This window comes from Arachis stenosperma, chromosome 6 (genome assembly GCF_014773155.1).
Source record: "Arachis stenosperma cultivar V10309 chromosome 6, arast.V10309.gnm1.PFL2, whole genome shotgun sequence".
Lineage (NCBI taxonomy): Eukaryota > Viridiplantae > Streptophyta > Magnoliopsida > Fabales > Fabaceae > Arachis > Arachis stenosperma.
This window is the reverse complement of record NC_080382.1, coordinates 90,031,684-90,048,442: the sequence shown is the minus strand read 5'-3', so window position 1 is coordinate 90,048,442 and position 16,759 is coordinate 90,031,684. Positions and strand designations below refer to the sequence as shown.

Sequence of the window (16,759 nt, the reverse complement as noted above, 5' to 3'; positions counted from 1 at the left end):
TCCCTTTTCCAAGGCTCAAAGGAGATCCAATTATGGAGAGTTTCTTTTCCAAGACAACTAACCAATTGAATTAAGATCGAAAGCTTTCTAGTAAGATCAAGAGAAAAGAAAGAAGAAGAAGAATGAAAACTATAATTGATCCATCAAATTACAACAGAGCTCCCTAACACAATGAAAGGGGTTTAGTTGTTCATAGCTCTAGAAATAAAAAATGGCAGAAAAGAAGAATCCATGCTAAAAGTGCAGAAAAGTAAATCTATAGAGAGTAGTTCCCAAAAGTGCCAAGCTTCTCTAGAGTTCAAAACTACTCCTATATATACTACTCTTCTTGATCTTCTAGTGAGTTCTTCAAGTCTTGGATGTGGGCTTTGGCTCTTGAGTTGAAGCAGTTCTCATCTTTAGTGGGCCCAACTTGCAGAGAAATATGAATTAGGCTTTGGGTATTTAGTAAGATTTAACGTTGATTGCCATTGTAGGTTCGAGAACGTTAGTGGCATTCACTTTTTCCACTAATGTTCCAACCTCATATATCCATGTTAAATCCAACGTTAGTAGTCTTAACGTGACCACTAACATTGCTTTCTCAAAATTTGGCCAACGTTATTGGGACTCACTTTTCCCAATAACGTTGGCTTATACCCCTTCGCGAACGTTAATGGGAATCACTTTTTCCATTAACGTTGCTTAGTGCCCCTTTGTTCCTACGTTAGAGTCCATGTTGATATAGCTAACGTGACTCTTAACGTAGGTGTGATCCACCTTCGAGAGTGTTAGTGACACTCACCTTTGTCACTAACGCTCCAAATGCCACATTCTCTACGTTGGAACTCACGTTAACTAAGTTAACGTGGCTCTTAACGTAGTAGCGAAGCCATCTTCCAACGTTAGTGACAAAAGTGAGTGTCACTAACGTTGGCTCTTTGATCTTACTCCACATTAACTTTCACGTTAATAGTCTTAACGTGAAAGTTAACGTAGGCAATGCTAGTTGGTCAAACGTTAGTGACAAAAGTGAGTGTCACTAACGTTGGCTTTTGTTTTCCTTTTCCACGTTAGAGTTCACGTTAACTAAGTTAACGTGACTCTTAACGTGGATCATTGCCAAGTTCTCCAACGTTAGTGGTGTTCACTTTTTCTCTTAACGTTGGAGTTCATTTTTCTTCTACGTTAACTACCACGTTAACTTAGTTAACGTGGCAAGTAACGTGAGCTTTGGATGGCTTCGCAACACCAAACTTAAAGCTTGCTTGTCCTTAAGCAAGTACTGAAGCATAAGAAGAATGAAATGAAATAACAAGAAGATAAAATAGAAGTAGCATTCTTGGTTTATGGGGTTTCATGCATAGCAACTTAGGTTCTTTCCCTCTAGGTTTCAAGCCTTTATCAAATCCTTAGTCACCTTCTTGATTGCATCCTTTGAGGCTTCTTTCTTATTGATCCTTCCTTCTTTTTCAAAGTTATTTTTCTTTTCTCTAAGTGCTTTGTAAGAGGGCGACTCTTTATGATAAGCTTTCAGCCAACACTCCCAAACCAGTTGGTTTTAAGGTGCTAGGTGTTAAGACACCCCTAAGGACTTACTCCCTCAAGTCTCTTTCCCTCATACATACACACCACAGGCATATGGTTTGTTATTTTTCCTTTCTTGAGACCTTGGTGTCCAGCACCTCTTTGGGTTACTAAGTGTTTTGTAGCAAAGGTTACTTTTGATAGTGGACTTTCAGCTGATAATCCCGGATTAGTTAATCCAAGTTATCAAGTGATAATGCACCCCTAAGAGCTTATTCATCCAAGTATATCCTTTATACATAAACACCACAGACACATGCCTCAATTTTGAAACCCTTGATGCCTAGCATTGTTTCTTATTGTGTTTCTTTCCTTTTCACTTTTATTGCTCTTTCTCTTTTTCTTATTGGGATCTTATTGTTTAGCTAGTCTCAAAGGGTATGTCTCAAACAAAGGGCTTAGGATAGGTAGTTGCTTTCTTTCCTTCTTTGGTGAACCAACTTAGCTTACTAATCAACCTATCATAAACATTCAGAATGTACTTCACAAAATACTCCACTCTTGTTCTTTTCATAACATTTTCTTTTTGATTAACTTAAAAAGACAAGCATACAAGTAAGAAAGGTGAAAGTGAACACTTAAGACATTAAGCTAGCACATTAAAATTGTGAATAAAGGGGAACAAGTAAAAGATGCAGGTTCTATTCAATCATTTTTCACTTAGAGTTTTGCAGTTCGAGATGGGTTGAAACAACCTCATGATATCTTCCTTGGTATTCTCGTCCTAATAATTGCATCCCTGTCTGTTTCCTTGGATGATGGGGTATGCTCATTCCCTGAGATTGATTGAATTCTTGCAACACTATTGAAAGTTGCTTGTTCTCCAAGCACTTGGAAGAGGGTTAGCATGCATATATGTTTGTGAGCTTCAGAACTTAACTTGGTGTGTGAACACCAAACTTAGTTCTTTGCTTACTTGACAAATTGGATGCACGTAAGAACCTTGTGTGCTTTTTATTAAGAAATAACTATAAGCTAAAAAAATAATCTATATCTTAGAGGCTAAGCCTCTGTCAAGTAGGTTCTCTAATTGCTAGAGGGATGCTTCATCACTAAGGGTTGCAATGCACTCTTCTGCTGGAGTTTTGGAGGAACACCAAACTTAGAGCCCTATATTCACCCTTAAATTATTTTTGGTGTGTAACACCAAACTTAGTTCCTCACACTATAGAGAATCCAACTTGAAATTTTTATTGAAAGACTTATGAAAAGAGAATTACCTCAGGTTGGGTTGCCTCCCAACAAAGCGCTTTTTTAGTGTCACTAGCTCGACGATTCTTTCCTTAGTTGAGGTTATACTTCTGTTTGGGGTTCTCCCCCATGCTGCCCAAGTAGTGTTTGAGTCTTTGTCCATTCACAGTGAATCTTCTCTTTGAGCCTTCTTCCATTATTTCTATGTGTCCATAAGGTGAGACTTTTGTGACTAGAAAGGGTCCCGACCATCTTGATTTGAGTTTCCCAGGAAAGAGTTTCAGTCTAGAGTTGTAGAGAAGCACATGTTGCCCTTCTTCGAAACTTCTGGGTACCAAATTGAGGTCCTTGATGACAAGTCATCATATACCCATTTTCTATGCTTTTTCATACAAGAAATTGATGATTTGTGCTTAAATATTGAATGCTTTTGTACTTAAAAGATATATTTTCTTGATATTTTAATTTTATAAATCTTGTAGGAAATAAGAAGAAAAAGAAGCAAAGAAGCACAAAAAAAAGAGAAAAAAAGAGCTTTGGGATACACTTTGAAGTTGGGGTACACTTTGGAGCCTTAGGCCACGCTTTTAAAAGCGTGGCCCATGACCAAATCAAGGAAGGAAGCAGCCAGCACGATTCTGCCCTGCCCTTGCCAGGGGAGGATCGTGATGCACATTAAGGATTGGAAGCAAAATTTTCGCTAAGTTAAAATCTGGGCACTCACAGCATGACCATGCCTCCTTCAAAGGGCTATAACTTGAGCTACAGACGTCCAATTGATGTGCTTCCAGTTGCGTTGGAAAGCTGACATTCAGAGCTTTCCAACGATATATAGAAATCCATATTTGGCGTCCAATTGAGGCAGGAACGAAAGGTATCTTTAAGGGCCAAAAATAAGCAAAAAGAAACCAAGAAAAAAATGTAGCGTGTTTGCCTCCTCCATGATTCGAACTTGGGGCGTGGAAGTAGCAACATTGCCCTGCCCTTGGCGCGGGCAGGGCAGCATTTGGATGGCACAAGAACTTGGCGCACCAAGCAACAAATTTGGCGCACCAATTTCCTCCCCTGGCAGCACCAACGTGCGCACTCCTCGTCCCTGGCGCACCACAATTTTTTGCCCTGCCCTTGGCACGGGCAGGGCAGCGTTTTGCAATCCTGGCAGCACCATGGCCGCACCAACTCGCATCAACACACACCAAGGCCGCACCAACCTCATGCACCATGCACCAAATTTCTGCCCTGCCCTCCACAAGGGCAGGGCAGCCTCCTGGAAGCTAATTTCTCATGGGCTGAAAATTGGATTAAAAATCCAATTTAATTCATTTCTTCACCAAATCAAAGGCCCATCAAAATTCCAAAATCCAAGAATAGAAAGTGTATAATTAGGAGCTAGTTTTATGTAATTGGGGGGCTGGAGACTTCATTTTGTAATTTTCCTTTCCACTTGCATTTTAACTTTGAACTTTGGGATTTCTTAGAGAATTAGGAAGGAGAATTGATCTCTCTTCTTCCTAGTTCTTGCTTGAGCACTCTTTACTTTTCTTGCTTTGGATCTTGGGTGAAGAATTGAAGAACTTCTGTTTCAATCTCACCTTGAGATCTCTTCTTTAATTTTCTGCATAATTGAATCCCACTTTCTGCTCATTTCTTCTTCTTCTGCGATTTCTGCAATCTGTTTTCCTTTATTCCTTTTGCAATTGTTCTTGTTGGATCAAGGAAGGATTTGAGATCTAGACTTGGTATCTAGTCTCCTCCAATCCTGAGATCTTCAACATTCTTCTAAATTGCTGCAAATTAAGCACTGCTTTTCTGTTTAGAATTCTTCAAGCAATTTCCAATTTCTGTTTAGATCTGTTGCATGATTTTGCACCTTTTACTTCTCTGTTTGATTGCTATTTACACTTTCCTGTTGAATTTTAATTTCCAGCACCCACTCTCCTTTACATTTGATGCAATTTACATTTCTTGTCATTTAAGATTCTTGCAATTTTACTTTCTTGTTCTTTAAGCTTCCTGCCTATTTACATTCTGCACTTTAAGTTCATTGCTATTTACATTTTGCTGCCACAATTCTCACTTAAATGTTAGCTTGACTAAACTAATCACCCACTAAAATAGCTTGATCCATCAATCCCTGTGGGATCGACCTCACTCTTGTGAGTTATTACTACTTGATGCGACCCGGTACACTTGCCGGTTAGATCTATGTGTTTGGAAAATTCGTTTTCCACAAAAACACCATCAAGTTTTTGGCGCCGTTGCCGGGGATTGAAATAGATTGACAATGATTAAGTGAAGTGGAGGTCTAGATTAAGCATTTTTTTCTTTTCTGTTATTCTAACTTTTACTAACACACTAACTGTTTGAGAAATTGCCTCTACTAACTCACTAACAATTTATCTCAAATAACTGCACTTAATTCTCAAGAGTGTTGTTGTTGGGTCACTCTGATTGTTTGCATATCACAGGAAATCAAGTTTCTACAGACGAAGGGTATCATGACATGAAGCCACCACTCATTGCACTCATCAAGAACAATTGCTCTTATGATGGAAATCCATCAGAGGATCCTCAACAACATATATCTACTTTCCTGAGAACTTGCAATGCAGTCAAAACTGATGGTCCAGATCAGGACACTTACAAGATCCTATTATTCCCTTTCTCATTGAAGGGTGAAGCTGCACAATGGTTTGAAACTTTTTCCCAAGGAAGTATTACTAGTTGGGATGATTTGGTCACAAAATTTCTGGCCAAATTCACCTCATCCAAACAGATCATCCAGCCGAAAGAAGAGGGACATTTATTCACACAAGGGGACGAAGAACCACTCTTCAGGGCTTGGGAAAGATACAAGAAAGCAACTGACAAAGTGGGCTTCCGAGCTTTCTATGAAGGATTGACCCCAGAAACTAGAAAAGCAGTGGACTACTTCTCAGATGGCCTACTCAAAGCAACAACAACTGCCCAAGGAATTGCAGACCTCAATGACAAAGGAGTCAACAATCAACAGCCATTTGAAAAACCACAAAATACAATCTCAGAAGAAAAAGTAGCAATTATTGAAGGGATGAATGCGTTCAAGGACCAAAACAAACAAATGCACCATCAATCACAGCAAAATATAGAGTTGTCTGCTGCAGTGAATGCCAAATTTCCACCATGGAGACTTCATTCGTATCTGAGAATGAGGGAGCCTCAATATCAAGAACAAGAAAGTTTCTGCCAGGACAATTCCATGAACACAACCAATCAACATCCCCCACCCACTAATACCACCCAAAGCCAATACCCACAACACAGACACTCCCAAACTCATCTTAACTGGAGAAGGGGTGAGTACCAAAATCACAGACCAAGGGAATTCCATTATAACAACCCGAACTTCATAAATCATCAAAGACACCATTACAGCAATAACAACCATTACATGCCTCCACCACACCCACCCTTCTTACCTTCAACATGTCATCACCAACCAGCCTCGCAAGACTCTCAGAGAATCACAAACTTGGAGATCCTAATGGAGAGAATGATGAAACATCAAGAAGAAACAACAAAGAACCAAGAGATGTTAATGAGAGGGCTTGATGAGCAGATAGCTCAACTAGCAAAGCACTTTGCAGAAATGGGTGAGAAGAAATCAGATATTTTCTTCAAAACCAATGAAGATAAACCAACCAACAACAAAGATGCTACAAAGAAGGAAGGATGGAAAGGGATCATGGAGGACAATGAGAAAATACTGGACAAAGGAAGCACCAGCCAAGAACAATACAACAAGGAATTCTTTCAAAAGGAAGCAGAGGATAGAACTAAAGAAAAGAAAAAAATCCTCACTGGAAAGTTTTCACTAGGGGATCGAGTGATGATCAATATTCAACCCTTGAAGGTATCCCCACAGTTGTCTGAACACTACACGGTGACTAAGATCCTTTCACAAGAATGTATAGAAGTCATCAAAGAGGAAACCGGAAGGAAGTTCACAGTGAAGACAGACAAGCTAAGGCACTGTGATTTTCGACCTCCATGATAAGCAAAAATGAAGATGTCAAGCTAATGACAATAAAAGAGCGCTTGTTGGGAGGCAACCCAACCTAAGGTAGTTTCTTTTCATAGCTTTTCAATAAAGATGTTGAGTAATTGTGGTGCATTGCAAGGAGCTAAGTTTGGTGTTGCACACCAAGACAATTTGAGGGAGAATGAAAACTTCTAAGTTTGGTGTCCCACCAACAATATCATTTAAAAACACATTCTCACCTCTTGCATGATTCTAGCTCCAAGCAATTAAACATATTATTCAACTGTTGAATTATTTTCTAGCTTTAATTCCATTAACCTTTAGCAAAAATACATGGTTTCAAATATGGTTGACTTTGTACATCTGAGGCAGTGGTAAAACAATTAAGTTTGGTGTTCACACACCAAAACAAATCATGGAACCACACTCAGTATTATGCTCACTAACCATATAATCAAGGGCTTGAGAAGCAAGCAACTTTGAGGATTATGCAGGACATGAGTCAACAATTGAAGATTTTATGCATCCTAACTCAAAGAAAACACGGCAGAAAAAAAAATAATCAAAGAGCTGCAACTTCAAAGGTTGTATCTAAACTTAATCCATGCTGTTGTGTGATGTTTTGAATTTGGGAACCTTTGTATGTCTTGCTAAAGTGTTTATATAGTTGCAAGTGAAATTGTTTGCTGAAAATGCCAAGTCTGCATAATGCTTGTATCCATCACTTAGCTTTAAATATTGCTTTGTTTCCCATATGCCTAAATAAAAGAGTTTGGTTTGAATTGAAAAGTAAAATATCCAATGTTGCATGAGTATGAATGGAAGTTGGTGGTGGCATATGTGTTTGATTAAATGCATGACTCATGGAATAAGTGTTGCATAATATCATTCTCATTAATTGTGAGTTAGCTTGCTGTTACAAAGACTTTTATTAAGAATGAAACAACCCTTGGTAACAAAAACAGAAAGAAAAAGAGAAAGAAAAAGCCAAAATGGCAAGAAAAACAAAGAATAAAGGTTGGACACCAATGGCTTGAACCTTAGGACAAATGCCTGTGGTGTTCTTGTACTGAGATCTGCTTGGATGAGTAAATTCTAAGGGGTATTTTGAAACCCGGTCACTTAGATCAACTGATTTGGGATGGCCAATTGAAAATCCACAATAAAGAGCAACTTAGATACAAAGCACTTAGTAATCCAAAGAGATGCTGGGCATCAATGATCCTAGGAAGAATTAGCAAGCTAAGTGTCTGTGGTGGAGAGATGTTGAGCAAAAGAAAAGAAAATAAAGCCAAAGGCTATGCTGCAACATTTGACACCCAACCTATAAAAGAATAAGAAGCTTGTTAAGCATTATAAGCCAAGAAGAGTTACCAAGGGAGTAATCAAAAGGTGAGTCTTATGACAGCAAGTTTAGCAAACCTTTGATGCAAAATGTGTATTATGCAGCAGCAACAATAAATGAGTGGTCATTGTCTGCATAAAAGCCCCATAGACTAAGTTCTGCTATCTGCATAATAAGGATATGCATTCTTTTCTTATTCACTTCATTTACTCTTAGTTTTGATGCTTGCTTGGGGACAAGCAAGATTTAAGTTTGGTGTTGTGATGACAAGTCATCATATACCCATTTTTCAAGCTAATTTCACTTGTTTTGCTAGCATTTATGCACTTTCTTGCATCCTAAGTTAGTGATTTGGAGTGAAAATGCATAACTTCTCTAAATCAAGCAACCACCATGAAATTAATGTTAAATCATGAGGTTTAAGCTAATTTTAATTGCATTTTAATTGATTTATAAGCCTCTTGAATTTAGTGATACTTTGAGTGGTTGTTTGGTTTATTTTAGGTGAAGAAAAGAAAAGAAAATGAAAAGCGTGGCCTAAGAAGCGTGACACAAGAAAAGGAAAGCATGGCCAAAGAGGAGATAAGCGTGCCGCATCACAATGGGGGAAGCAACATTGCCCTCCACAAGGGCAGAATGCCCTCTAGGACGGCAGCATTAAGTGACCGAACCAAGAAAGGCAACTCTGCCCTGCCCACTCCAAGGGCAGAGCACAAAATGGTGCCTAGGAACCAAGAGAAAGCAATTTCTGCCCTGCCCTTGTGGAGAGCAGGATCGGGCTCTCAAAGGAAAGAAATCAAAGGAAAAATAGCTCTCATGCATGCCACAAGGTTCGAACCAAGAACCATGAGGAAGCCAAAGACTAAAGGTGATTGTCGTGCCAAGAAGCCAAGAAAATATTAGCGTGTTTGCACCCTCCCAGGTTCGAACCCGAGACGTGAAGGAAGCAACTCTGCCCTGCCCTTGGCGCGGGCAGGGCAGCATTTGAATTGGCGCATCACACACAAAACCTTGGCGCACCAACTTTGCTTCCTGGCGCACCAACTTCTCGTCCTGGCAGCATCTGGCGCGCGTGTTCCTTCCCTGGCGCACCAAACCGTTCCTGCCCTGCCCTTGGCGCGGGCAGGGCAGCGTCCCGCGCGCCATTTTCCTTTCCAGGCGCACCAACCTTCGCATCTGGCAGCACCAACGCACGCACGCCTCACATCCTGGCGCATCAGCTTTCCCGCCCTGCCCTTGGCGCGGGCAGGGCAGCCTCTGGCGCACCAAACTCGTGCCAGACTCGCACCAACACGCAACATGGCCGCACCAAATCACACCACCATGCATCAATTTTCTGCCCTGCCCTCCACAAGGGCAGGGCAGCCTCCTGGGAGTGGTTTTTGGGCCAAAATTCAAATTAAAAATTTATTTGAATTTATTTCTTCACCAATCCAAAAGCCCATCCAAATCCCATTATCCAAGAATAGAAAGTGTATAAATAGGACTTAGTTTGATGTAATTAGGACTTTTTAGCTACCTTTACTTTGAGCTTTGAATTTTTGCTTTCATTTTGAGCTTTTGAATTTTGTCTTTGAGCTTTCTTGAGAGATTTGTCCGAACACCAAGAGGATCAAGGGAGAATTGATTGATCTCCTTCCTCAATTCCCTTGGGCAATTCTACTCTTCTGTTTTCTGAGTATTGGGTGTGTGAAATTGGGGAAATTCTGTCCCAATTCCCATTCAAGCTCTTTGCACTTTATTTTCTGCATAATTGAATTCAAATTCTGTTCTTCAATTGTTTCTTCTTTAATTTTCTGTCAATTGCTTAGTTAATTCAGATCTGGGAAGGAAATTGGGTTTTAGGATTTGCTACCTAAGCCCTTGGAATCCTGAGATCACAATTTCACTTTTGGTTCTTCTGTGAACCTCTGCTACATTTCATCTAAATTCTGTTTGAATGCTACTTGTTGCTGATTTACTTTCTGCTCAACCATTTACTGCAATTTACTTCTTCTTTGTTTAGATCTTACAATCCCATTCCTCAATTCCCTTTTACTTTCTAGCATTTTATCTTTCTTGCCATTTAAGTTACTGCAATTTAAGTTTCTTGCACTTTAAGTTTCAGTCATTTACTTTCTTGCCATTTAAGATTCTGCACATTTACAATTCTGTTCTTCAATTTAATGCACTTTTCCCTTCCCTCTTTACATTTACTGTCATTTACTTTCTGATAAATACAAATCACTCAACTAAAACTTGATTCGCTTGACTAAATCACCCACTAAACTAAAATTGCTCAATCCTTCAATCCTTGTGGGATCGACCTCACTCATGTGAGTTATTATTACTTGATGCGACCCGGTACACTTGCCGGTGAGTTTTGTGTTGGATCGTTTTCCACACATCAGTCCTGTCTCCTTTTTGCTTTTTCCTTATAGATCTTGGTATTTTCATAGGCTTGAGATCTAAATTCTTCCAATTCTTGAAGCTGCAAAACCCTTTTTTCACCAGCAGCAGTGCTATCTAGGTTCAGTGTTTTAAGGGCCCAGGAGGCCTGGTGCTCCAGTTCTAACGGCAAGTGACAAGCCTTACCATACACCAGTTGATATGGGGACATCTCAATTGGTGTTTTAAAGGCTGTCCTGTATGCCCAAAGAGCATCATCTTGCTTCTTCGCCCAGTCCTTTCTTGATATCCCCACAGTCTTTTCCAAAATTCTTTTCAACTCTCGGTTAGATATCTCCGTTTGCCCACTTTTTTGGGGATGATAAGGTGTGGCAACCTTATGCTTCACCCCATATCGCAGGAGTAGGGCTTCCAATGGTCTATTGCAGAAATGGCTCCCTCTATCACTGATGAGGGCTCGTGGGACTCCAAACCTGGTGAAGATATTCTTTCGAAGAAAATTTATGACCACCTTGTTGTCATTAGTTGGGATCGCCACTGCCTCCACCCACTTAGATACATAGTCTACTGCCACCAAGATAAACTTGTTTGAATATGAGGGTGGGAATGGTCCCATGAAATTGATTGATTCCCCATACATTTCTCTTGGGCAGGTTGCCAGCCCTTTGGCATTCGTTGCAGCTTCTCACCAATTCCTTGGCATCTTTGAAGATAGTGGGCCAGAAGAACCCACATTGCAGCACCCTCGCGGCAGTTCTTTCTCCTCCAAAGTGACCTCCACAACTAGCACTATGGCAGCTCCACAGGACCCTTCGTCCTTCTTCTTCTGAGATGCACCTCCTAAGGATTCCATCTGAGCATTTCTTAAAGAGATAGGGTTCATCCCAAATGAAATATTTGGCATCATTGATGAGTTTCCTTCTTTGATATTTGTTGATTCCAGGGAGTAAGTCACCGGCTGCTTTAAAATTGGCAATATCCGCAAACCATGGTGCTTTATGAATTATCATTAGCTGCTCATCTGGGAAGAATTCATTTATACTTGTATCATGGGCATCATCCTTCTCGCAAGGGATTCTGGATAGATGGTCTGCCACTTTGTTCTCCACACCCTTTTTGTCTCTAATTTCAATGTTGAACTCCTGCAATAATAAGATCCATCTGATTAGTCTTGGTTTTGACTCTTGTTTGGTAAATAGATATTTGAGTGCTGTGTGATCAGTGAAAACAATAACTTTAGAGCTAATAAGATATGATCTAAATTTGTCAAATGCAAAAACTATTGCCAGCAACTCCTTTTCTGTAGTGGTATAATTCTTTTGAGTATCATTAAGGACCTTGCTGGCATAGTATATCACATGCACCAAACTTTCTTTTCTCTGTCCTAACACTACCCCAATTGCGAAATCAGATGCATCACACATCAGTTCGAATGGTAAATTCCAATCAGGAGGGGTGATGATAGAAGCTGAGGATAGCCTCTTTTTCAAGTTTTCAAATGCTAGCATGCATTTCTCATAAAAAATAAATGGTGTATTAGACATTAGGAGATTGCTTAAGGGCTTGGCTATCTTTGAAAAATCTTTAATAAACCTTCTGTTGAAGCCAGCATGTCTCAAAAAGCTCCTAATCGCCTTGACATCACTTGGTGGAGGTAACTTTTCAATTAGCTCCACCTTAGCTCTGTCTACCTCAATGCCTTGATTAGAAACTTTATGACCAAGAACTATTCCCTCTATCACCATGAAATGACATTTTTCCCAGTTCAAGACTAAATTAGTTTCTTGACATCTTTTCAATACCAAGGCAAGATAGTTTAGGCAATTAGGGAAGGAATCTCCAAATACTGAGAAGTCATCCATGAAAACTTCAATGAACTTCTCTATCATATCTGAAAAGATGGAGAGCATACAGCGTTGAAAAGTTGCTGGTGCATTACATAGCCCAACTGGCATGCGCCTGTAGGCAAACACTCCATATGGGCATGTGAATGATGTTTTCTCTTGGTCTCTTGGATCAACCATGGTGCACGAAATTGCAGTCACACTTTTGCAATTCCACACAACTAACCAGCAAGTGCACTGGGTCGTCCAAGTAATACCTTACGTGAGTAAGGGTCGATCCCACGGAGATTGTCGGCTTGAAGCAAGCTATGGTTATCTTGTAACTCTTAGTCAGGATATCAATAATTATTAGGTTTAATTGTGAAAAGTAAAAGAACATGAAATAAGTACTTGTTTTGCAGTAATGGAGAACATGTTGAGGTTTTGGAGATGCTCTATCTTCTGAATCTCTGCTTTCCTATTGTCTTCTTCTTCATGCACGCAAGGCTCCTTCCATGGCAAGCTGTATGTAGGGTTTCACCGTTGTCAATGGCTACCTCCCATCCTCTCAGTGAAAATGTTCAACGCGCTCTGTCACAGCACGGCTAATCATCTGTCGATTCTCAATCAGGTTGGAATAGAATCCAGTGATTCTTTTGCGTCTGTCACTAACGCCCAGCCCTCATGAGTTTGAACCTCGTCACAGTCATTCAATCCTTGAATCCTACTCAGAATACCACAGACAAGATTTAGACCTTCCGGATTCTCTTGAATGCCGCCATCAGTTTTAGCTTATACCGCGAAGATTCTGATTAAAGAATCCAAGAGATATCTACTCAATCTAAGGTAGAACAGAGGTGGTTGTCAGGCACACGTTCATAGGTGAGAATGATGATGAGTGTCATGGATCATCACATTCATCAAGTTTAGGAGCAAGTGATATCTTAGAATAGAAGCAAGCGTGATTGAATGAAAAACAGTAGTAATTGCATTAATCCATCAAGACACAGCAGAGCTCCTCACCCCCAACCATGGGGTTTAGAGACTCGTGCCGTAGAAGATACAATAAGAAACATGTAATGTGTCATGAGGTCAAGATACAATGTCAAAAGGTCCTATTAATAGTGAACTAGTAACCTAGGATATACAGGAATGAGTAGATGACGTAAAAATCTACTTTCGGGGTCCACTTGGTGTGTGCTTGGGCTGAGCATTGAAGCTTTCATGTGTAGAGACTTTTCCTGGAGTTAAACGCCAGCTTTTGTGCCAGTTTGGGCGTTTAACTCCAATTTTTGTTCCAGTTCCGGTGTTAAACGCCGGAAATTCTGAAGCTGATTCGCAACGCCAGTTTGGGCCATCAAACCTCGGGCAAAGTATGGACTATTAAACATTGTTGGAAAGCCCAGGATGTCTACTTTCCAAAGCAATTGAGAGCACGCCAATTAGGTTTCTGTAGCTCCAGAAAATCCACTTCGAGTGCAGGGAGATCAGAATCCAACAGCATCTGCAGTCCTTTTCAGCCTCTAAATCAGATTTTTGCTCAGGTCCCTCAATTTCAGCCAGAAAATACCTGAAATCACAGAAAAATACACAAACTCATAGTAAAGCCCAAAAAAGTGAATTTTAACTAAAAACTAATAAAAACATGCTAAAAACTAACTAAAATGTACTAAAAACATACTAAAAACAGTGCCAAAAAGTGTATAAATTATCTTGTTGCAGCACCATTCTTGTTGGTTTGGCTTCCTCAATCTTTATTTTTTTCATCATTACTAGAGACATTAGGTTTATGCTGGCTCCTAGATCACATAAAGCCTTTTCCATAGTGATTTCCCCAATGATACAAGGGATTTGGAATCTCCCAGGATCCTTCAATTTCTGGGGCAATTTGTGTTGGATGATGGCGCTACATTCTTCCGTGAGCACCACGGTCTCATTATTCTTCCAGCTTCTCTTTTTGGTCATCAATTCTTTCAAGAACTTGGCATAGAGTGGCATTTACTCTATTACTTCAGCAAAGGGTATGTTTATTTGTAGTTTCTTGAAGATTTCCAAGAATCTTGAGAATTGGTTGTCCTCACCCCTTTTCTTTAATTGCAGCTGTTGGGGGTATGGAGCCTTTGAGAAACATGGTTTGAGTGCTTCTTTTTCTTGATGTAGCATAGGATTTGAAGGTTGAGCTTCCTCATGTCCTTTTTTTTTCCTCTAATTTCTTCTCTAGTGGTTTCTTGTGGGTCTCCTTCAATTCCTTCCCACTTCTGAGAGTGATAGCTTGACATTCCTCCTTTGGTATTGAGTTAATATTGCTGCAATTATTGTGTCCAGGGACTTGCTTGAATAAGAATTCAATCTGTGTTTCCAGTTTCTTGATGGCAGCATCTTGATTCTGCATGTTGGATTGCACTTCTTCCCGGAAAGCTTTACTATCTTGAATTTCCTTGCATAGGTTTTCAAGTAGACCCTCAATCCTTGAGAGCCAATCCTCAGTTATTGATGGTGGGTTGAGATTAGGTGGTTGAGAAGGTTGGTTAGATGGATGTTGGTAATATCTCTGTGAGGTGTTTTGATGAGTTGCATTGTTGTTGGAGTTGAGGTTGTGGCGTCTCTGATCTTGCCCTTGGTCTTGTTAGTTTCCCCATCCAAAGTTGGGGTGATTTCTCCATCCAGAGTTATAAGTTTTGGAGTATGGATCATGGACTCGTCTAGGTGAGTTTCCAACATAGTTGGCTTGCTCCCAATCTCATTCTTCTCCTATGTTTACTCCTTCTTGAGCTGATGATGAGGTGATGGCTGCTGCAACTTGGTTCTCCTCCACCTTCTTGGTAAGATCTGCTAGCTGCTTGGTGATCATCTTGTTTTGGGCTAACAATGCATCCATGTGGTTCAGCTCCATTACTCCTCTGGTGTTACTTCTTTCGGAGGCTTAGAAGTAGTCATTTTCAGCAACTGTTTCAATGACATATATGGCTTCTTCAATAGTTTTCTTCTTGTTTAGAGAGCCTCCTGATGAATGATCCACAACCTTCTTTGACTCATATGAAAGACCTTCATAGAAGATATGAAGTTGAACACACTCATTAAACATCTCTGGTGGGCATCTCCTTGTTAGGTCTTTGAATCTCTCCCATGCTTCATAAAGTGTCTCACCATCTTGTTGTCTAAAAGTTTGCACCTCAGTTCTTAGCCTATTGATCCTTTGAGGAGGATAAAATCTTGCCAAAAACTTATTCACCACTTCTTCCCAATTAATTAAGCTCTGCTTTGGGAAGGATTCAAGCCATTTTGGATGCCTTGTCCCTGAGTGAAAAAGGGAACAAGAGCAACCTATAGACATCTGGATGGACTCCATTGGACTTCACAGTGTGACAAATCCTCAGGAAGGTGGTTAAATGTTGATTAGGATCTTGTTGAGCACCTCCTCCAAATGAGCAATTATTTTGCACAAGAGTGATTAGCTGGGATTTTAGCTCGAAATTGTTGGCATGTATGGTGGGCTTCTGAATGCTGCTTCCACAGTTTCCTGGATTAGGATTGATATAGGATCCTAAAACTCTCCTTTCTTGCCCAACACGGTTTGCATGGCCTTCTCTGACATGATTATGAGCTTCTTCTTCATGATTGTTCTCCAAATTCTCTTCCATGTTGGGTTCAAAATACTCTTCCTCTTCTTCCTCAGCACCAATAATCCTTTTCCCTCTTGCTTCCCTTCTTAGTCTCCAAAGGGTTCTTTCAGGTTCTGAGTCAAAGGATGTTGAAACTCCTTCTCTTCTCCCTGTCATACAACAAACAGATTGCACAATAGGAGATAAAATAAAAAAATTATTCTTGTTAGAGTAATTGTGAGTGTGAGTGATGCAAATTATCAAACAGTTAGTGGGTTAGTGAGTAGAATTGTACTCAAAGAAAGAAAGAGCGAATAATTAAAGAGGGTGCAGGGGGTAAGGAAGAAACTAAAACAAACTAATAGAAATTAACTGAATAAACTAAATGATGAGCGGATAATTTATACGCTTTTTGGCATTGTTTTTAGTATGTTTTCAGTACATTTTAGTTAGTTTTTAGCATGTTTTTATTAGTTTTTAGTTAAAATTCACTTTTCTGGGCTTTAATATGAGTTTGTGTATTTTTCTATGATTTCAGGTATTTTTTGGCTGAAATTGAGGGACCTGAGCAAAAATCTGATTCAGAGGCTGAAAAGGACTGCAGATGCTGTTGGATTCTGACCTCCCTGCACTCGAAGTAGATTTTCTGGAGCTACAGAAGCCCAATTGGCGCGCTCTCAATTGCGTTGGAAGGTAGACATCCTGGGCTTTCTAGCAATGTGTAATAGTCCATACTTTGCCTGAGATTTGATGACTCAAACCGGCGTTGCAAATCAGCTTCAGAATTCCTGGCGTTTAACGCCGGAACTGGCACAAAAATTGG

The 16,759-nt window shown here is 40.1% G+C and overlaps 1 non-coding gene across 1 annotated transcript; it reads left to right on the top strand.

The window, feature by feature from the left end:
- Positions 1-15,413: 15,413 nt before the first annotated feature.
- Positions 15,414-15,521, top strand: LOC130937875 (small nucleolar RNA R71). The gene has a single exon (XR_009069068.1). It is a non-coding gene; the product is annotated as a small nucleolar RNA R71 (small nucleolar RNA).
- The last annotated feature ends 1,238 nt before the right edge of the window (positions 15,522-16,759 follow it).